Source organism: Ovis canadensis, chromosome 2 (genome assembly GCF_042477335.2).
Source record: "Ovis canadensis isolate MfBH-ARS-UI-01 breed Bighorn chromosome 2, ARS-UI_OviCan_v2, whole genome shotgun sequence".
NCBI classification, from domain to species: domain Eukaryota; kingdom Metazoa; phylum Chordata; class Mammalia; order Artiodactyla; family Bovidae; genus Ovis; species Ovis canadensis.
The window spans coordinates 103,512,235-103,534,651 of NC_091246.1; the positions used below are offsets into that span (position 1 = coordinate 103,512,235).

The 22,417-nt window shown below is 44.8% G+C and overlaps 1 protein-coding gene across 1 annotated transcript in view; it reads left to right on the plus strand.

Moving 5' to 3' along the window:
- Window positions 1-15,406: 15,406 nt before the first annotated feature.
- EXTL3 (exostosin like glycosyltransferase 3) overlaps window positions 15,407-22,417 on the plus strand; it is a 133,299-nt gene continuing 126,288 nt past the window's right edge. Inside the window, exon 1 of the mRNA XM_069576704.1 lies at window positions 15,407-15,486. The gene's annotated coding sequence lies outside the window, so the exon portion shown is untranslated. The remainder of the gene's footprint in view (window positions 15,487-22,417) is intronic.

The window sequence follows — 22,417 nt, forward strand, 5'->3', positions numbered from 1 at the left end:
GAAACTGCTAACCCCACCGTCCTTCTCAGAGCATGTGTTCATCTTCTATACCCACAGCAGAGGAAACTGCGGAAGAAAGTCCAAAGCTGTTCCCCTCGCAAGGTGAGTGTGCTTCCATCTGCCAGGCTGTCTGCTTGCTTTGCACGTCTCCCCAGATCATATGCTAACAGCACCCATCGTCTGCTATCCTGGCATGAGCCCAAGAAGCTGCAGCTAAATTAGAACTTGGGGGAGAGGAGGGGAGCACGGCTTGTTTTCTGCTCTGGAATTTGTGGTAATTCATGACTCACTGCTGCTGTTTAGTCGCTCAATCGTGTCCGACTCTTTGAGACCCCATGGACTGTAGCCCGCCAGGCTCCTCTGTCCGCCAGGCTCCTCTGTCCATGGGATTCTTTAGGCAACAATACTGGAGTGGGTTGCCCTTTCCTTCTCCAGGGGATCTTGAGGCCTTTGGAGGTCCGGACCATTGGGATCCTTTAGAAAAGGATTCAGGGTTTTGTGCTGAGCTTGCCCAGTCTCTCCTCATTCCCTTTGACCTGGTTAGTGCACTTCTGAACATTAGCAGATTTTTGTGGGACAGTCTTGGGATTCGGTTGAAATGAATGCTCCTCCAATATAAGGCTCTTTAGTTCATTTTCGGTGGTTTGGAGTTCATTCGTTTTTCCACTCAAACAACAAGTATTTGTTGCATGACATCTACATGCCAGAACAGGAAACAGGGTGGATTGAAAGATCCCTGCTGTCTCACAGAGATTCTGTTCTCACAGAACAGGACAGGCAGTAACCAAAGAAATAAACAAGAAATCTATCAATAAGTAACATGAGCTACACAGAGAATTATAATAAGTCTCCATAATAGCAAGTGAATGGGTGGGCTTCTGGCACGGGTTGTCTGAGCTAGTGACATCACTTGGAGTACCAGAGGCCCCTGCCCTGCCAAGATATGAGGGGACACATTGCAGGCAGAGGCACGGCTGGTGCAAAGGCCCAGCCCAGGACTAACCTTGGAACATTTGAGGAACAGAGACAAGGCTAACTTGTCCTGAGCCCAGTGAATGAACAGAGAGGTATGGGATGAGTTGGAAAGACAGTGGAGGGTAGGGGGGATCATTGAGGCTTTTCTGACTCAACAGAAGGAATTTGGAATTTTTTTCCAAGTGCAGTGGGAAATCATCAGAAAACTTTAAGCTTAGGGATAATTTGATCTGGTCTATATTGGCTCAGATGGTAAAGAATTTGCCTGCAATGCAAATTTGATCCCTGGGTTGGGAAGATCCCCTGGAGGAGGGCAAGCAACTCACTCCAGAATTCTTGCATGGGAAATCCCACGGACAGGGGAGCCTGAAAGACTACAGTCCACAGGGTTGCCAAAGAGCTGGACGTGACTGAGTGACTAACACACGCACACACATATTTTTAAAAGATCACTGGTGGGTTTGTGAAGAGGGAACTAGTCTGGGATCAGGGTGGATACCACAGTGATAAAACAGAAATTCATGGTGGCCCAGACTTGATGGTGGTGGAGCTGTAGAAGTAGAGGTGTGAAGAAGAGAATGGAGTGGGATGCACTGTGAATGTAGCATCGAAGGCCCTGGGAAGACGAAAGAAAGAGACCCGGGAACATCCCTAGATCTTTGGCTTAAGTAACCAAGTGGATTGCGTTGCCCTTTTCTGAGTCTAGGTGCTTGAAAGAGGAGCCGGTCTGGATGTGGGAAGGTAGAGTCAAGAGTTCTCTTCTGAGTAAGTCCATTTGAGATGCCTGTGAGACCAGTCAAGTCTTCATCTAGAGTTCTGGGCAGAGGTCAGGGCTGAAAATACCAATCTGGGGAGCCATTGGGCTGTAGGGAGAATCCCCTAGTGCTGTTCTTAAATTGCTATTGCGTTTGTCTTCCACTGCTTCCTTGGTGGCTCAGATGGTAAAGAATCTGCCTGCAATTCAGGAGACCTGGGTTCGATCCCTGGGTCTGGAAGATGCCCTGGAGGAGGAAATGGCAACCCACTCCAGTATTCTTGCCTGGAGAATTCCAAGGATAGAGGAGCCATAGGGTCACAAAGAGCTCGATACAATTGAGCAACTAATTCTTTCCTTCCTTTTTGTCTTCCTCTGCCCACATTCTCTTCTCCTAAGACCGTGCAGCCTTCTTTTCTTGACCTACTGGCTCTTTTTCTTTGTATGTATGACGACCTAGGCTGACCAAGGTCGTTATTGACCCTGATCATTTTTCCATGTTGGAAATATGGGAATAGGATCACGTTCCTATCTATTCCCATCACCCTCCACTATCCCCGGTTATACAAACACACACACACAAACACACACACACACACACTTCTGGATCTTACAGCATATATATGTAAATACAGGTTAAGGAAAGCTCATTGAATTGAGCAGTTGGGTAGGCTTCCCAAATATCAATATCAAAAGATAATATCAATTTTTAATGACCTTTACTGGTGGCTCAGACGGTAAAGAATCTGCCTGCAATGTGGGAGACTCACGTTCGACCCCTGGGTAGGAAAGATGCCCTGGAGAAGGGAATGGCAACCCACTCTAATATTCTTGCCGGAAGAACTCCATGGACAGAGAAGCCTGATGGGCTACAGTCCATGAGGTCACAAAGAGTCAGACCTGCCTGAGCAACTAACGGACCCACACCCTATTTCTCTGATAGGAAAACTGATCTGCAGGTGGATCTAGGTTTTCATGTACAGCTTATCAGGGTAGAGGCAGAAACTAAGCCCCATTCTCTATCTCATTTGCTGGGGAGCCCAGCTACGGAGATGTGGTAACACACCTAGGGGTCCCTTCATCCCCAGCCTGAACCTGATACCTGCAAATACTCTGCCTGTTGCTGTCATTGGGACCAGAGGAAACATGAATGAGCTGTGACTCCAGAGCCCAGCACTGAGCTCCAGCTTTGACTCTGAGATCCGAAAGAAAGAAGGAAAATGATTATTGAGGATTCTTATGTGGCAAAACTGTGCCAGTGCTCTTCAGGTTTCAGTCTTAATTTTAACAGCAACCCTGTGAAGTGATTCCTATTATGCCCATTTTACAGATGAAGATAAAGGACTCAGACGGGTGCAATGACTTCTTGGTGTTTGTGTCTGGGAATCAAGCCCTGATCTACTGGAAGTTATTGTCCTGTATTGCTCCACCTTCTCATGTACCTAAGGGCCAGATTTTTAACCTCTCTGGCCCAGAGTGTCTCCATTTATTAAATGGAACATGACATTTTTTATTTTTATGGGTTCATCTAACTCTGATATTCTGGATTCTAAATGCATTTGAATTTTCCACTTTTCCAAGCAAGAGTTTTCAATCATACTGTGAGTGACATGCTTTAGGCAGAGTGTGACTTTCACCCTTTCACTGCAAGAGGGGATAATTGGGGATAATTGACCTTGCTTATGGAGTGGATTTGTTACCCTGACACCCAGGAGTGAAAGGCCACTTAGACACAGAAAGGATACTGACATGGCTTCTTTGTTCCCCTTGTTTATAGCTCTTGGTTTCTTCTTTTTCTTTGTCTCTGGAAAATGCTTCTCATTTTCTGAATCCTTGTGCTTTGAAGACCAATTTTGCCAGAGAAATGTCAAAGGAGACACGGGGTTAAATATGGAATTGATTCTGTTCACTTTGAGCTGCAGTAGCCTGACTGTCACCCCAGACCTCGTCATCCTGGTGAGAGCGGAGGCGTGGCATTCTGGGATCACCACTTCCTTTGCCAACAGCAAAGGGCAAAGGGTTCCTTCTTAATTGATGCTTGCCTGTCTGGATCCTGAAGAGCATTCTGGTGGTAGACAGGAAAGGCAGCACCCGCCTGGCAGCATGATGTTTTGGTCAAAATCTGTCTTCACTGCAGAAATTCTCAGGGTGTTTTAATCTCATCCCTTTGGGTGGTTGTCCATTTATAACATGTTTTAAGACTTTAGCAAGGCAAATCTTCTTAGTGTTCTTGACAATTATCTATTCATGAAGAATTGTTATTATTAATTTTGTATAAAATGTATCATGAATGGGGGTTGGATTTTGTAAAGTACCTTTGCTGTATCTATTAGTATGTTCAAATAATTTTCTTTCTCTGGATTGATATGCTGGGTTCCTTCCATTCATTGATTTTGGAGGGTATGCAAGGCTAGAGTTTTGAACTAGCCTTGTATAGCCAGGACAAATTCCATTATAAAAGAACGGTATACAATTCTTTTCATATAGTGTTGGCTCCAGCTTACTAATGATTCTTTAAAGATTTTTGCTTCTGTGTTCATGGGAGATACTAGTTTTGGTTTCTTTTCTTGTGAAGTCTTTTTCTGGTTTTGGTCTTGAGATAGTGCTGCCCTCACGGAATGAGTTAGGAAGTGTTCCCCGTGCCTCTCTTTTCTGGGAAAGATGCTAAAGGAATCGATACAATTTCTTCCTTAAATGTTTGTTAAAAGTCATCAGTGAAACCCTCTGGGCCTAATGCTTTCAGTTTTAGAAGCTTATTAATTATTGATCCACTTACTTTCTTTAATAGAGAAAAGCCTGTACATATTATACATTCTGTTTGTGTGAGTATTAGCAGAAAAGAATTTCGGGGAAAGAGACCTGCATCTTCAAGGAACTGACCCATTTCAACTAAGTTATCAAATTTGTAGACATAGGTTTGTTCGTTATATTCCTTTATTACTCACAACATCCATGGGAGGTGTAGTGATAGCCCCGCTTTCATTTCTGATATTAGTCATTTCTATTTTCTTTCTTTTTCTCTTTATTAGCTGGGCCAGAGGTGTATCCATTTTATTGATCTTCTCAAAGAACTGGCTTTTGGTTTGGCTGATTTTCTGTTGCTTTCCTGCTTTCGATTTCATTTATTTCTATTCTAATTGCAACCTGCCTCCCAATGGAGGAAACTTAAGAGATATGGGTTTGATCCCTGGGTCGGGAAGATCCCTTGGAGGAGGGCATGGCAACCCACTCCAGTATTCTTGCCTGGAGAATCCCATGGACAGAGAATCCTGGTGGGCCACAGTCCATAGGGCTGTAAAGAGTTGGACACGACTGAAGTCACTGACCACGCGTGCGTGCACAGTACAAGCTTAGGTTACTGGTTTTAGACCTTTCTTCTTTTGTAATCAATGTATTAAATGCTATAAATTTCCCTTTTTGCACTGCTTTCTCTGTATATGATACATTTTGATAAGTTGTGTTTTCAGTTAGTTTAAATTTTTAAAATCTTCTCTTGAGACTTCTTTGACCCATGTGGTATTTAGAAGTGTACTGTTTAGTCTCCAAATATTTTAGAATTTTTCAGCAATCTTTTTGTTGTTGGTTTCTAGTTTATGTCCACTGTGGTTTGAGAGCTACTTTGGTTTCTCTCTCTCTTTTTTTTTTTTAATTTGTTAAGGTATGACATGGAAGCAACCTGTGTCCATCGACAGATGAGTGGGTAAAGAAGACGTGGTATATATATACCCAATGGAATGCTGCTGCTGCTGCTGCTGCTAAGTACTCAGCCATAAAAAGAATGAACTAATGCCATTTGCAGCAATGGACCTAGAGATGATCATACTAAGTGAAGCAGGTCAGATAAAGACAAATATTATATGATACTGCTTATATGTGGAATCTGAAAAAAATGATACAAGAGAACTTATTTACAAAACAGAAATAAACTCATGGACATAGAAAACAAATTTATGGTACTGAATGGGAAAGGGAGGTGAAAGGATAAATTAGGACTTTGAGATTAACATTAACTATTGTGTATAAAATAGGTAACAAGGATCTACTGTATAGCAGAGGGAATTATACTCAATATCTTGTAATAATGTATAATGGAAAAACAATCTTAAAAAGAATATATAGTGTTCTCTTGATTAGTATTAATGTGGTGTATCTCTCTCCATTTCTTGGATTTAAAAAACTATTGTATCCAACCTATCACTAGTGAAATTATTACTTTGAAGAATGTAACCACTCTTGCAAAAGGCAGGATAGTAAGCCATTTTCAGTCATTCACACCTTAGTATAAATCAGTGTATAAGCTCCTTTCAGTAAACAGATAAGGACAATTTTATGTGGAGGGAAATGGAGAAGCTGTAAGAGATGATGAGTCAGTAGCTGAGAAAGGGAGATAGAAGCCCTACAGAGAGAAAGGAGAGGTAGGCAGAGGTAAAAGGCAAATCTTGTGCTCCGTAAGATTTTTGCTCAAGGCTGATAGTGCCTGAATGTGTAGGAGCTTTCCTTTCTAGGTGAATTCATCAGTAGCTGTGTCCTGAGTGTGGACCTGGATATGGAGCAGGAGCTAGGAACACACGAGGGCTCCCAGAACAGCCTAGTGGCCACCTGGAGAGCACCTAGTGGCTCCATACAGTCTGTCTTAGAACTTGCTGTGGTTTCACTCTCTAGGTATATGAAATTGAAGGGAAAACAAAATTAACTTACAGGCTTCTTCCTTAAGCCACATCATCTCAAACTCTTTTTACTTGGACTGCATCAAGGTAGCCTAGTGTTCCCGGTTATGCTCAACTCCAGGAAGTGGGATGTTCTTTCAAAGCCCACTTCCTGTCGGAGAGTCTCAGTCTTGAGAGGATCTGTGCAGGCAGGACCAGCCCTTCAGCCAAGCTGAGTATGTGCTGCGTCTTGATGGTGTGATTTGAGGAGCACCTACAGGGTTCCCACATTCAAAAAATTTCTTCCCTACTCATGCCTAAAATCCTATCCTTGATGATTCATACCTGTTGTTAACACCTGGTGCCTGGAAGGGAAAGACACCTGGCTGTTTACTTCCTAATTTTACCTGGCAGTAGCCCAGAATTAGGATCATAAAGGGACTTCTGAGTGTACGAATTGGAATGTCTTGCAATTTCTCATAAATGCTGACAAAATTCAGTATGTGGCCTCAAGGCTTTGGGGCATGGGGAGAAAATCAAAGAGGCTTTCGGTGATTATTTCTTAGGAAGCAGGTTAACACCATGGGCTGGGTTTGACCAAACTTAGGCTAGATCATGGCGTTCAACACATGACCCATTGTATGCTCTTGTTTATATTCAGGTCATGTAAAAGGATGTGAAATAAGGTTGCATGTTGGCATCTGTGCCACTCTGTCTTTATTGGACCCTATTTATTATATGGTGGTGATTTGGTAGCTTGACTAAAGCTCTGCTGAGTATTCAAATGACCACTTACTCTAATCTCCCTTCTTTCCATTTATGTCCCATTCTTAGTTTCTATTTATGTATTTATTTGTCTTTTGGCTGTACCAAGTGGCACGCAGAATCTTAGTTCCCCGACCGGGAATTTAACTCATGCCCGCTGCATTGGCACAGACTCTTAATTACTGGATTGTCGGGGAAGTCCCTTAAAAATCTTTTTTTTTATCTTATCTGCCATTCTTTTCCACTCTTCTCTCACCCAGTTAATATCCACATACCCACAGCGGTCTCCACACCATTTTACTTTCTGAGCATGACTGCATGTGGACATTTATGGGCATCAAATGTGGACCCATTTTTACCTCCCTTGGGCAAAGCCCCACCTCTAACTGCAAGCTTACTGGAGCCTCCTAAGTAACCCCTTCAGGCTCTGCTCCCTTCAGTCCTCACACTTCCACGTGATAGTCCATCTGAGAAAGTCTGTAACTCAGTGGGGCAAATGGAAACATCCCTGGACGCAGGCCAGAGGTTTGAGCCTGAACTCCTGATTCATCATTTTCCACTTGTAGATGATTCTGTAAGATAAATGACACTTAGCCAGTTCTACCTTAGTAATAAGATCTGACTATGTGGAGGCAAAAACGTGACGTGTTAACCAATGTCCAGAGCAGAATTATTCGCAATAACCCAAAGGTGGAAACAACCCGGATGTGTATTAACATATGAATGGATAAACAAAATGTGGTATATTCACACAGTGGAATATTATTCAGCCATGAAAAGGAATAGAATTCTGACACACGCCACAACATGGATGAACCTTGGAAATAAGCTAAGTAGAAGACACCAGATACAAAAGGACAATTATTGTATGATTGCGTTTATAGACAATACCTAGAATAGCAAACTCCTGGAGACAGAGTAAATTAGACATTAGATGTTAGTGGAGATTGGGTAAAGTAGAGAGTGGGGAGTTATTGCTTAGTAGGCTCAGAGTTTCTATTTAGGGTGATGAAAAATTATGGAAGTAGTGGTGATGGTTGTATAATTTGTGACTGTCACTAATGCCACCAAATTCTGCACTTAAAAATGGTTCAGATGGCACACTTTATATTACATGTATTTTGCCACAGTAAAAGATAGTGAAAAGAACAAACCCCAAACCTGGGGGTTTAATAATAAAACTATCAATGTGACTCAAGATTCCTGGCATGGGAAGAGACCCATAGAGCTAGGAAAAGAGTAAAAACTCAGGAAAAACAAGTATTAAGACCTAAAATCAAGCAAACATGGGTTGTTTGGGAATGGCAACTTACATAAAGTGAAGTTACCAGGAGTGGGGAGGCAGATACAGCTGGTGAGTAGATGCCAGATCAGGAAAAGCCTGTGTCTTGTGCAAAAGAGAGTCAACCTGAGCCAGGGAAGGGTTTTTAAGCAGAAAGGAACATACATGTATCAGCTTTGCTCATGGGAAAAATCACCCCAGCAAGGGTGGGGGATTATTGTACAAGAACACCATTGAGGGGACTTCACTGGTGGCCCAGTGGCCATTTTTAAGTGCAGAATTTGGTGGCATTAGTGACAGTCACAAATTATACAACCATCACCACTACTTCCATAATTTTTCATCACCCTAAATAGAAACTCTGAGCCTACTAAGCAATAACTCCCCACTCTCTACTTTACCCAATCTCCACTAACATCTAATGTCTAATTTACTCTGTCTCCAGGAGTTTGCCTATTCTAGGTATTGTCTATAAACGCAATCATACAATAATTGTCCTTTTGTATCTGGTGTCCACCTTTCAATGCAGGAGGCACGGGTGCGATCCCTGGTTGGGGAACTAAGATCCCACCTGCCAAGAAGCAGCTAAGCCTGTGCGCCACAACTGCTGAAGCCCAAGTGCTTTGGAGCCTGCGTGACACAGCTGGGAAGTCCATGTGCCCCAACAAAAGACCCCGCACGATGCAGTAAAGAGCCTGCGTGCCGCCATTGAGCCCTGATGCGGCCAAACGAACGACTGAATTAGCAAAAGGACAACACTGAAAGCAGTCAACTTCTGGGTTAGGCTGGAGGGCAGGTGCACCCCTAGTCTGCACTGTAAACAGGAACAGAGCCCCTGAGAACCAGCTGGAGTGACGGAGACCCAGCAGTGTCTCTTGGTTGTCATACCCGCCTTCAGTTCAGCTCAGTCGCTCAGTCGTGTCTGACTCTTTGCGACCCCATGGACTGCAGCACGCCAGGCCTCCCTGTCCATCACCAACTCCCTGAGTCTACCCAAACCCATGTCCATCGAGTCGGTGATGCCATCCAGCCATCTCATCCTCTGTCGTCCCCTTCTCCTCCTGCCCTCAATCTTTCCCAGCATCAGGGTCTTTTCCAATGAGTCAGCTCTTTGCATCAGGTGGCCAAAGTATTGGAGTTTCAGCTTCAGCATCAGTCCTTGCAATGAACACCCAGGACTGATCTCCTTTAGGGTGGACTGGTTGGATCTCCTTGCATTCCAAGGGACTCTCAAGTGTCTTCTCCAACACCACAGTTCAAAAGCATCAATTCTTCATTGCTCAGCTTTCTTTATAGTCAAGCTTTCACATCCATACATGACCACTGGAAAAACCATAGCCTTGACTAGATGGACCTTTGTTGACAAAGTAATGTCTCTGCTTTTTAATATGCTGTCTAATATTCGTGGTCATAACTTTCCTTCCAAGGAGTAAGCATCTTTTTATTTCCTGGCTGCAATCACCATCTGCAGTGATTTTGGAACCCAAAAAATAAAGTCTGCCACTGTTTCCACTGTTTCCCCATCTATTTGCCATGGAGTGATGGGACCAGATACCATGATCTTTGTTTTCTGAATGGTGAGCTTTAAGCCAACTTTTTCACTCTCCTCTTTCACTTTCATCAAGAAGCTCTTTAGTTCTTCTTCACTTTCCGCCATAAGGGTGGTGTCATCTGCATATCTGAAGTTATTGATATTTCTCCGGGCAATCTTGATTCCAGCTTGTGCTTCATCCAGCCCAGAATTTCTCATGATGTACTCTGCCGCCTTCACACAAGCTTTATCGGCTATAACAGGAGCCCACGTGTGTCCTGCACTGGGCTCAGCCTCATACCAAGACCCTCAGGTGGGAGAACGACCTTGTGGAATGTAAGCCCAGTGACATGACAGGTGGGTGGGCCCTGGAAACTCTCACCTGAATGTCCCTCTTCCTGCCAAGGTCATCTCAGGGCGAACACCCTAAGAAGGAAAATGAAAGAGGGGTGTTTTCCTTCAAGCTGAGAACATTCTGATTGCTTCACTTGGGCCTGTCCTATTTCTCTTACCCAGACTGAGTGAGCCTCTCTGAGCTCGGAAAGAATGCGCTTTCTCCTGCTGGGTTTGGTCTCCTTGCCCATTCCCCACCCCCACTGCCCTGGAGGCTGTGTGGGGGCCCAGATTCTCATGGCGCTGCCCCACTGCCCATGGCTCCCCACTAGCATTGCTGCCCAGTGGAGGCTTTGCTCTAAACCCACAGGGCCTACCTACTGTCTGCTCCCAGAAACGGCTCCCTGGCAGCCTCCCAGCTGTGAGACCCTGAAACCAATTACCTGGCCTTGGTGTTGGGCGTGCTGGTGCCCCAACTCTGCGTTCAGTGACCTCCTGTTGGTAGCTTGAAATCAGCCATGTGGAAGTATTTATGATGTTAAACTCAGCCACTCTGCAGTGGTGCTGAACAGAATCTCAGAGACAAAGTTTTGGGTGAAGTAGAAAATTATAACCTTATTGCTTCACCTGGCAAAGGGGGACACAGCAGGCTCATGACCTGAAAATTTGTGTGTCCCTACCTGGGAGGGTTTGGGGAGGAGTTTTATAGCAACAGTACAGTACTGAGGCTCACTCAGTCTGGGTAAGAGAAATAGGACAGGCCCAAGTGAAGCAATCAGAATGTTCTCAGCTTGAAGGAAAACACCCCTCTTTCATTTCCCTTCTTAGGGTGTTCGCCCTGAGATGACCTTGGCAGGAAGAGGGACATTTAGGTGAGGACTTCCCTGGTGGCTCAGACAGTTAAGCGTCTGTCTACAATGCAGGAGACCCGGGTTCAATCCCTGGGTCGGGAAGATCCCCTGGAGAAGGAAAAGGCAATCCACTCCAGTACTATTGCCTGGAAAATCCCATGGACAGAGGAGCCTGGTAGGCTACCTGTAATCCATGGGGTGGCAAAGAGTCGGACACAGCTGAGTGACTTCACTCACTCTTCACTCACCCGGGAGGGTTTGGTGAGGAGTTTTATAGCAACGGTACAAGGGTGGGGTTGTTGATAAGGATCTGGGTTTGTGCAGGGTCCAAGTTCCTTTGATCTGGCCTCAAAGGATCCCCTGATGAGCTTTTTGATTCCTGAGGTTATCAAACTGTGACCTTCTCTCTGGCATGAAGGAAGCTTCAAGTAGTTAACACCTCCTGTTTGTTCGGGGAGAACATCTTCTAGTTCTGCAGAAGAGCTCAAAGACATTGCTAAGTGTATCCCTTAGGGTGGAACTGGGATTCTATACCAAGGCTGCACTATTGTTTCTTGGCTCCTCCTCCCTGTCTCCGCAGCCTCTCCTTTCCCCGATTAGCAGCTATTTGAACCTGCCCTTTGGGATTCAGGGAAGGTCATGGAGGCTAGCGCTTCCCTGATAGCTCAGTTGGTAAAGAATCCGCCTGGAATGCAGGAGACCCTGGTTTGATCCCTGGGTTGGGAAGATCCCCTGGAGAAGGGAAAGGCTACCCACTCCAGTATTCTGGCCTGGAGAATTCCATGGACTTGTATAGTCCATGGGGTCACAAAGAGTCAGACATGACTGAGTGACTTTCACTTTCCCTTTCAGGGTGGCTGAAGCCTAATTCCTACAAACAAGAAAGGAGGATACAGAAAGGTTTCTATGCCCAGGAGCCACACAGGGTTCTGCTCAGTTTTATTTACACCGCAGAAATCTGCAAACACCAGGAATTAGAGCTTTTTTTTCTGGAGAGTCAGTTGTTTTTATCAGTATACCTCTAATTGGGCTTCTGGTTCCTTTAGAAGAATTAACAAACAAACAGATGAAACTGGAGGTGTTAGGGCTTTGTTCTCTCAGAGATCTACTGGGTCCCCATCATCTCCAAAAGCAGGAGGCAGGACTCAGTAATGATTTTAAGCTTCTTGTCGAAACCATGTAGTGAGATGAGTTGGGAGAGGCTGGCTCAGCTCAGGAAGATTGGATCAGTCCTTCCAATGAATATTCAGGACTGATTTCCTTTAGGATTGATTGGTTTGATCTCCGTGAAGTCCAAGGAACTCTCTAAGAGTCTCCTCCAACACCACAGTTCAAAAGCATCAATTCTTCAGCACTCAGCTTTCTTTATGGTGCAACTCTCGAATCTATACGTGACTACTGGAAAAACCATAGCTTTGACTAGTCAGACCTTGTTGGCAAAGTAATGTCTCTGCTTTTTAATATTTTGTCTAGGTTGGTCATAGCTTTTCTTCCAAGGAGCAAGTGTCTTTTAATTTTACGGCTGCACTCACCATCTGCAGTGATTTTGAAGCCCAAGAAAATAAAGTCTGTTACTGTTTCCATTCTTTCCCCATCTATTTGTCATGAAGTGATGGATGATTTTAGGAACAGATTTTATGATCTCAATCCTTGCATCTCCTCATATCTAGAAAAGCACTAAATCCCTTCATGGTGACATCAGATCCTCATGACCAGCAAAAAACCTTTTGTAAAATGAGGGCTTAATGGTATTGAACTCCCCCTTCACCAAAACCTTATATATTGACCTTGACCTCCCCCCACTGCTTCTTTGGAGCAGTCTCCCAGAGTTATCTGAGATGCTGCCTCTTGGGCTGCAGTCCTCATTTGGCCCCCAATAAAACTTCACAGCTCTCAAGCTGGGCATCTTTTTTGGTCGACATCCCCAAGCTGAGGCTCTTACCGGCCTCCTGAACCAAAGTTGAGTTCTTCACAGGAGGGTGTTTGTGTGTGTTTTCCAGTGATCAGATCCTGCTTACAGTTCTCCACCCACAGCCTCTCTGACCTTGTTCCTGAGGCACGAATGCAAGAGATGGCACCTTCCACCCTGGGCACGTGGACACATCTTCTCCAAGCCCTTCCTGTAGGAGGTCAGGCGCATCTGATCTACTATCTGTGAAGCTAAAGGCTGTCTTCTTCCATTAATATCTCTGATTCCACTGGGAAGGCCTGAAAGGTGTTAGAGGACAGAGAGAAGAATGCTGTAATCAGTTTAGCTTTACTGGGTTCAAGTTGACAGGGTTTTGATATGTTTGAGACTGTATACAGGATTACTAAATAAAAAAGACTGAGTCCAGAAGAATTGATGCTTTTCAATTGCGGTGCTGGAGAAGTCCTTGAGAGTCCCTTGGACAGCAAGGAGGTCAAACCGGTCAGTCCTAAAGGACATCAATCCTGAATATTCATTGGAAGGACTGATGCTGAAGGTCCAATACTTTGGCCACCTTATGTGAAGGGCCAACTCATTAGAAAAGAACCTGATGCTGGGAAAGATTGAAGGCAAAAGGAGAAGAGGGTGGCAGAGAATGAGATGGTTAGATAGCATCATCGACTCAATAGACATGAGTTTGAGCAAACTCCAGGAGATAGTGGAGGATAGGGAAGCCTGGTGTGCTGCCGTCCATCGCGTCGCAAAGGGTTGGACATGACTTGGTGACTGAACAACAGACCCCTCACTGCTCCCAGAAGGAATCAATCCTGCCAATACCATGATCTCAGACTTTCAGTCTTTAGAACTGTGAGACGATAAATTCTGTTGCTTAAGTTGCCCAGTCAGTGGTAGTTATAGCTCTAGTGAACTAATACACGCCCCTAATAAATTTACTTTTGTTTTGTGCCCCATCAGGGTTTGCAGATACGCAAAACTGTCTGGGTTCACTAAAACCTCAGCATTTTTTCTTTATCATGTAAAGTGAAGGGAAACTAAAATACTGCAGTTCCATCCAAAATTAGAACTAGTCCCCCACAAGTTAGAAATGTTTAAAAAGTTATTTAGTAAAGATAAAACAACTTGCATGCTTGCTCAGTCTTTCAACTTGTTGGGACCCTATGAACTATAGCCTGCCCGGCTCCCCTGTCTGTGGGATTTTTCAGGCAAGAATACTAGAGGGGCCATTTCCTCTGCAAGGGATCTTCCCCACCCAGGGATTGAACCTGCATCTCCTGCATCGGCAGGCAGGTTCCTTACCACTGAGCCACCAGGGAAGCCTCACCACATGTTAAACTCCATATACCTTGTTCCCAAGGTTCTTTTCACATTTGTTAACACATGTTTTTCACATACAATCACAGGCCATGCGCTTTCTTGGGTTCTGTGTTTTTAACATTATTTGATAGAAATATTTCTAGTTAGTGATGATATTCATATTTTTCTTTAAGTTGCTACATATTATTTTTAAAAAAGATGGTATTGGCTCCGATGGCAAAGAATCTGCCTGCAATGCAGGAGACCTGGGTTCGATCCCTGGGCCGAGGTTGTTGTATTAAATAAGTGAGCAACTAACACACACGTATTATTTTTATGCCTTTCACGTATTTTTAGCTGTTACTTTCTAATTTGTCACTGTGAATATTTTTGTATAATTTATTTTTACCCCACTTGAACCGTTTCCTTGAGGTGTATACCAAGAAGAACAAGTCTTGGATTAGACACTTTTGTAGTCTATGTTCCGTATTACCGTTATTCTCTAGACAGATTGAGCTGATCTGTGGTTTCACAGAACTAAAAACTAACTGTGCAGGTTTTTCCATAATCTTCATGTCACTTAGTTTTATGATTTTAAAATTACTTTTCCTAACTTAAAAAGGTTCTCCAAGACTGACAGTTGCTTAGTTTTTCACCTACATCACTACCCGGGAGGGGGCCCTACGCACTTTGAAAGCATCATTTATTTTCATCTTTGAGATGTGGAGCAATAGGCAACCAGTGCGAGCTCCCTGTGCTCCCCCTGAGCGCCGGGCGCCTCTCCTCCCTCGGTCGGTTTCCGGACACGGTGTCCGCCAGCCCTGGGTTAGTTCTCGGACGCGCCCGCCAGGGGTCAGTGCAAGCTCGGCGGCGGGCTCCGGTTTCCCACAATGCACCGGGCGCTGGGGTCCGGGGGTGACCGAGCTGCGGCTGCGGCGGCCGAGCCCCGAGGGTTTGCGGGCGGCCGAGGGGCGTGGCGTCCAGGGGGCGGGGCGCTATAGGGCGGGGCCAGAGCCGCAGCTCTGGTCTCGGTCGCTCGCCGCTGCGCCTTTCCTGCGGGCAGCGCCCGGGCTCCGGTCGCGTGCTTCCCGGCCTCGGAGACCTGTCCACCTGGCGCTGTAGCAAGGTAGTGGGGGGCTCTTCCGGGCCATCATATTTTTTCTTGGTGGTGGGGTGGGCTGTGAAATCTTAGCTGTTGCCAACCTGAGAAGCCCTAACGTTGCTAAAATTTAGGGATGGAGCAACCAGTTTCGCTCCGAAGAATTTATTTAAAACTTGTTTCTGTCCCATTCTCCCGGTGCCCTCCAGTCTCCGCTGGGCTTTGGGAAGCCTGATTTGGGGTGCCCATGCCAGGGTAATTTCAAACTCTAGGTTCATCTCTCCTGCCTTATGTAGGGATGCTAACTAGCGAGTGGGGTTAGAATGCGTGAGAACTTTTATGGGTGTAGGCTGGTTTCTTCAGATGTGTGTCTACGTAAAAACTCCTGAAAAATTAGATGTACTTGGTGTGAGCAGGGATCCTGAGTCCTCGCTGTTTCAGTGAGTTAGAGGCGTCTGTCTCGTGCCCGGCCTCCGCCACCACGTAGCCACCAGGAGGTAGCAATCCTGGGATCTAAGCCAGTGAGTGCCCTCAAATTCTGCACCCCAGGACACTGCTTCCGCCGCACCCCGGAGCTCCTCAGCACAGCTGACCCTCGTTTGGAGATCCCAGCTTTTCAAAAAAGTAAAGTTTGGCAGATAGAAAGCGCTGGAATTTGCGGGCACCTGGGACAGCTTAAGCTTGTTGGAGGTCTGTCGTCCTCAGCCTGTTTCTTGGTCACACTGCATGGCTCAGCCCATTCAGTCTGCTTTCTGTTACCCCAGTGCTCCCCTTGAAGCAATGCTCTGAAGTAATCCCAGTGTGAAACCAGCAAGTCTAAAGTGACTCCACCTTTCCCCACTACTAAAGGCTTAGAAAAGCACCCTGATCCCTGATCCCTAACTTCAGTGCAAAATAAACCATAGTTTTAAAGGTTTATTTTTCTTTAAAACCCTCACCCTGTAAATATCAACTGGTTGGTTTTACTTGTGAAATCCAAGCGGTTTCATTTATTGGTTAGTAATAAAGATCGTAACTAGGAAAACCATCTAAATGATATATTCTTCAGATGACCGTAATTAACCAAGTACCTGATAATAAAAGGCAGATGGGAAATCAAGTAAGCTTGGGTCTAAAACATTTCTGCCTCTGAGAAGTTTGGAAAGATAAACTTTCCTTCTAAAAGTAAAAGGAACACAGATTCCCCTCCCCCTTTTTTTAGACTAAACAGACCTCTTAATTTGAGATAATCAAAAATAAGAAAGCTCTTTCAAACTGCTAGCACCTCACCTGTGTCCACCCAAGGAAAGAAGCTAAGTCTAGGAGTTGTAAGGATTCTAAATATTTAAGCAGAAATTCTTAATGATCCTTAACACCATGTCTGGGTACATTCCTCCAGAAGTGTCAGTTTTCCATCAAATATAAAATTATGAATTTCTCATTATGTATAATATTTTCTATTTGGAAAATATTTTCCATATCTAGCGTTGACATTTACTTAAAAGCATTGTGTATTTGTGAGTAAAATGATACAAATCTTTAAAAGGTTAAAAGCAAGGAAAAAAAATGGTCTTAGCTAGTCTATGTCAGTGATTCTCACCCTGAGGTCCTCAGTTAGTGGCAGTAAACCCTAGAGATAAAAATCACAATCTGGGGAGACTTCCCTGGTGGTGCAGTGGTTAAGAATCTACCTTGCAGTGTAGGGGAGGCAAGTTTGATCATTGGGGGAGCTAAGATCCTACATGCCTGGGAGCAACTAAGCCTGAGCACCACAGCTACTGAACTTACTCGATGCAGCCAAATAAATAAATTTTAAAAATTCAACAATAAAATAAAAAGTCATTAATAATTAATAATTGCCAACACCTGTGAGAACTAGACTGTACCATTTGAAGCTTAAAAGGAGCTGATTAATGGTGGCTCAGATGGTAAAGCATCCCCCTACAGTGGAGGAGAGACAGGTTCAATCCCTGGGTTGGAAAGATCCCCTGGAGAAGGAAATGGCAACACACTCCAGTATTCTTGCCTGGGAAATCCCATGGACAGAAGGATCCCGGAGGGCTATGGTCCATTGGGTTGCAGACTTAATAACCTCAGATATGCAGATGACACCACCCTTATGGCAGAAAGCAAAGAAGAACTAAAGAGCCTCTTGATGAAAGTGAAAGAGGAGAGTGAAGAAGTTGGCTTAAAGCTCAACATTCAGAAAACTAAGTTCATGGCAAATAGATGGGGAAACAGTGGGAGACTTTATTTTGGGGGTCTCCAAAATCACTGCAGATGGTGTTTGCAGCCATGATATTAAAAGACACTTACTCTTTGGAAGGAAAGTTATGACCAAGAATATTAGACAGCATATTAAAAAGCAGAGACATTACTTTGCCAACAAAGGTCCATCTAGTCAAGGTTATGGTTTTTCCAGTAGTCATGTATGGATGTGAGAGTTGGACTATAAAGAAAGCTGAGTGCCAAACAATTGATGTTTTTGAACTGTGCTGTTGGAAAAGATTCTTCAGAGTCCCGTGGACTGCAAGGAGATCCAACCAGTCCATCCTAAAGGAAATCAGTCCTGAATATTTATTGGAAGGACTGATGTTGAAGCTGGAAACTCCAATACTTTGGCCACCTCATGTGAAGAACTGACTCATTTGAAAAAACCCTGATGCTGGGAAAGATTGAGGGCAGGAAGAGAAGGGGACGACAGGGGATGAGATGGTTGGATGGCATCACCGACTCAATGGACATGAGTTTGAGTAGGCTCCAGGAGTTGGTGATGGACAGGGAGGCCTGGCGTGCTGTGTCCATGGGGTCGCAGAGAGTCAGACACGACTGAGCGACTGAACTGAACTAAATGCCAGTTCGTTGTTTTCATGCACTGATGAGAAATAGCTTTGGGATGATTGCTTATCAGGGGGTCATGTCATCATGACCACAGATGTAGAGATCAGAATATTTCTCAGATTCTAGGAAAAGGAAAGCATCTCAGAACTGTGCAGACTCAAGGAACTCAAAAGTACCTTGAAAGTACCCTTTGGTTTCCGTCCTTCGTGGTGCCAATTTTTAAAAAATGCCCCGTTTCATAGTAATACTAATTATTCTCTAATAGTCATGTAGTATGAGACTACAGAAGCAGTTATTCTGATTAACTCAAGAGTTAATCATGTGTGAACTATTTCAACTTTCTTACAATAAAAACGCCACCCTGTTTTTATAGTCATCTATTTGTTCAGTAAACAGCCTGGCACTGTGCTAAGACTGGAAATGCAGAAATGAGTCTTCTAAACCCCTGACTGTGAGGAGCTGATCTAGTTGGGGAAATCAACCCACAGATGGTTATAAAGAAGCATGTGCTTGGCATGGTGATAGATCTCTGCTCCTGGTGCCGTGGGCCTCGAATCTAGTCCAGTGGAGCCAGAAAAGGTCTGGAAATGTTAGAAATTAGTAATTAAAGGATGACTGGCTTTAGCTAGGATTGGAGGAAGGGTGCTCTAGTGGAGGGGACAAGCATTAAGAAGACCATGGAGGTGGGACTTCCCTGGTGTTCCAGTAGCTGAGACTTAGTGCTCCCGGGGCTAGGGTTTGATCCCTGGTCAGGGAACGAGATCCCACATGCCGCGACTAAGAGTTTGCATGTCCCAGCTACAAATACCACATGCCGCAACTAAAACCTGTTGCAGCCAAATAAATTCGGGGTAAAGTGGCAAGATGGGAGAAATAGACTGAAGAAAGAAAGGCCTGGCCAGGGTAAAGGGTAAAAACCTAAGTGGGAGGGGCAGGAGCCTGTCTGCTTTAGAGAGTTCACTCTGAATCTGTAGTGGAGGAGGGACTCAAGAGGCCAGGGGGCAGGAGGCTGTGGCAAAAGAAAGAAATGAGGAGAGCTGAGCATCTGCAGAAAGCATGGCCCTTCCCAGCTCTGTCATCTGTTACTTTGGTTTTCACAACCACACTTTGCAGTCAGCAAGGTGAGATTCACATCTTCATTTTCTTTTCTTTCTTTTTATTTAAAAAACTATTTGGCCACGTGAATTCTTAGTTGCAGCATGCGAATTCTTAGTTGAGGCATGTGGGATCTAGTTCCCAGACCAGGGACTGAACCCAGGCCCCCTGCGTTGCGAGCCCACTGAAACCACCAGGGAAGTCCCTACGTCTTCATTTTATACATTCTTACCTCACTGCTTTGTGCCTCATCCCTGGCCCTTATAAAAAACCTGTAAATTAAGTATTATTGACCCACGTTATAGAAGTGGATACTGAGGCAGGGTCAGGCTCAGACCCAGGTCTAGTGTAGAAAGCAGGACTTACTCCAAACAGCAGGTGGGTCCTTCTCCTCTAGAGAATGAGGCAAGACAACCTTCTGGGCAGATCTGCACCCGGGCAACATCTGCACCTGGGCAACATCTCTCAGCTTGGCAGAAGCACTGCCGTGCCCAGCTCCTTAAGCACTTCCGTCTCTGCATTTAAAAGTCCTGTTGAACAAAACAGTGTGGTGGTTCCTCAAAACAATAAATGTAGAATTGCCCTGTGATCCAGCAATTCCTCTTCTGGGCGTACACCCAAGAGAAGTGAATGCAGGGACTTGGATACTTGTACACTTGTGTTCATAGCAGCGTTATTCACCATAGGCAGCAGGTGGAAACGACTCAGGTGTCCATTGATAGAAGAATGGGTAAACAAAATGTGGTCTGTACCTACAGTGAAGCATCATTCAGACTTACAAGCAAGGAGATTCTGACACAGGCTGCAACATGGATTACCTTTGAGGATATCATGTTCAGTGCATTAAGCCGATCACAAAAGGGAGAATAGTGTGTGATGCTCCTTAGACAGTCAGGCTCATAGAGAGAGAAAGTGGAATGGTGGTTGCCAGGACGGGCGGAGTAGGGATAGAACGTTGCTATTTCATGGGTAGAGAATTTCAGTTTGGGAAGATGTAAACAGTTGTGGTGATGGATGGTGGTATGGCTGCACGGCAATGTGAATGTACTTAATGACTCTGAACCATCCATTTAAAAAAGGATACAATAGTCAATTGTACGTGTATTTTGCAAAAAAATTAAAAAGTCTCATTGAGCAAGTGACTTGCCCAGAGTCACTGAACAAAGCAAAAACATGGCCTCTGCCAGACAGTCATGCCTGGTCATTATAAGGAAGCTCTTTGGGCAGGCAGAGGTGTGATCTGACTTTCTTTTTAAGCAGAAAGAGAAATCAAGTTTTGCATTGTTATCACACTTACTGCCGCAAATTCATAGGGCTCCAATCCTTGAAGAAATCTGGGTGCTTAGAACGTGGGATTTGGTTGCTGGCTTTGTCTAGGTATCAAGGTGGGAAAGCGGTGATAAATGGAGTTTGCTGATTCATTCATTCATTTGATAGTGAATATTGGAGGGCCTTCGTTGTGTCAAAATCCCTCTCCAGTTTCCAATGTTTCTGTCTAGCAATCAGCATCTGCCAGCTCTGTTCTCGGTGCTCTGCCAGTTTCCCTCGGACATAAAGTCCTAAGTTACATAAACCTTCATTGATTCCTGGAAAGGTCAATAGGGGAACAGGTAGAGCTGGAGGGGAGGTGATTTGAGGTGAAGTGGGAGGTGCCAGATGCCTAAGAGAGTTGCAATTCCAATGAAGAAGCCGCTCAGCCCTAGATGAGTCTCCTGAGGTGTGTCCGGGGGCTGCAGAGGCAGTGGGTCCAGCTCATGGACCTCGCCCCTGGTATAGGCCAAGTATGGGCATTGCCTATGCATTTTTGGTTTACAGTGTTGTGCTAATTTCTGCTACACAGCAAGGTGACTCAGTTACACTCAGTCGTGTCCAACTCTTTGTGACACCATGGACTGTAGCCCACCAGGCTCCTCTGTCCATAGAATTCTCCAGGCAAGAATACTGGCGTGGGTTGCCATTTCCTTCTCCAGGGGATCTTCCCGACCCAAGGATTGAACCCAAGTCTCCTGGCATTGGCAGGTCAGGCGGATTCTTTGCCATCTGACCCACCCGGGAAGCCCAGTTACACACATATATACATTCTTTTTTAATACTCTTTTCCATTATGGTTTACCCCAGGAGATTGGATACAGTTCCCTGTGCTATGTAGTAGGAGCTTTTTATCTATCCATTCTAAATGGAGTAGTTTGCATCTGCTAACCCCACACTCCTAGCGCCTCCTCCCCCTGCCCCGACCCTTGGCAGCGACAAGTCCGTTCTCTGTGTGTGTGAATCTCTTTTTGTTTTGCAGCTGGGTTTGTTTGCGTCATGTTTTAGATTCCACATAAGAGTGATATCATATGGTGTTTATCTTTTTCTTTCTGACTGACTTCACTTAATATGAAAATCTCTAGGTCCGTCTGTGTTGTTGCAAATGGCGTTATTTTGTCTTTTTTTATGGCTGAGTAGCGCTCCGTTGTATCTGTAGACTACATTTTCTTTATCCATTCATCTGTTGATGGACGTTTAGGTTGTTTCCGCGTCTTGGCTATTGTGAATAGCGCTGCTGTGAACACTGGGGTGCATGTCTCTTTTTGAATTACCGTTTTCTCTGGGTATATGCCCAGGAGTGGGGTTGCTGGATCCATATGGTAATTATATTTTTTGTTTTCTGAGGAACCTCCATCCTGTTTTCCATAGTGATTGCACCAACTTACATTCTCACCAACAGTGTAAGAGGATTTCCTTTTCTCCACACCCTCTCCTGCATTTGTTATTTTTTAATGATGGCCATTCTGACCAGTGTGAGGTAGTACCTCACTGTAGTTCTGATTTTCATCTCTTTGTTAGTGATGTTGAGCATCTTTTCATATGCCTATTGTGTGCTAAGTTGCTTCAGTAGTGTCTGACTCTTTGCAACCCTATGGACTATAAAGCCTACCAGGCTCCTCTGTCCGTGGGATTCTCCAGGCAGGAATACTGGAGTGGATCACCATGCCCTCCTCCAGGAGATCTTCCCAACCCAGGATCGAATCTGCCTCTCTTACGTTTCCTGCACTGGGAG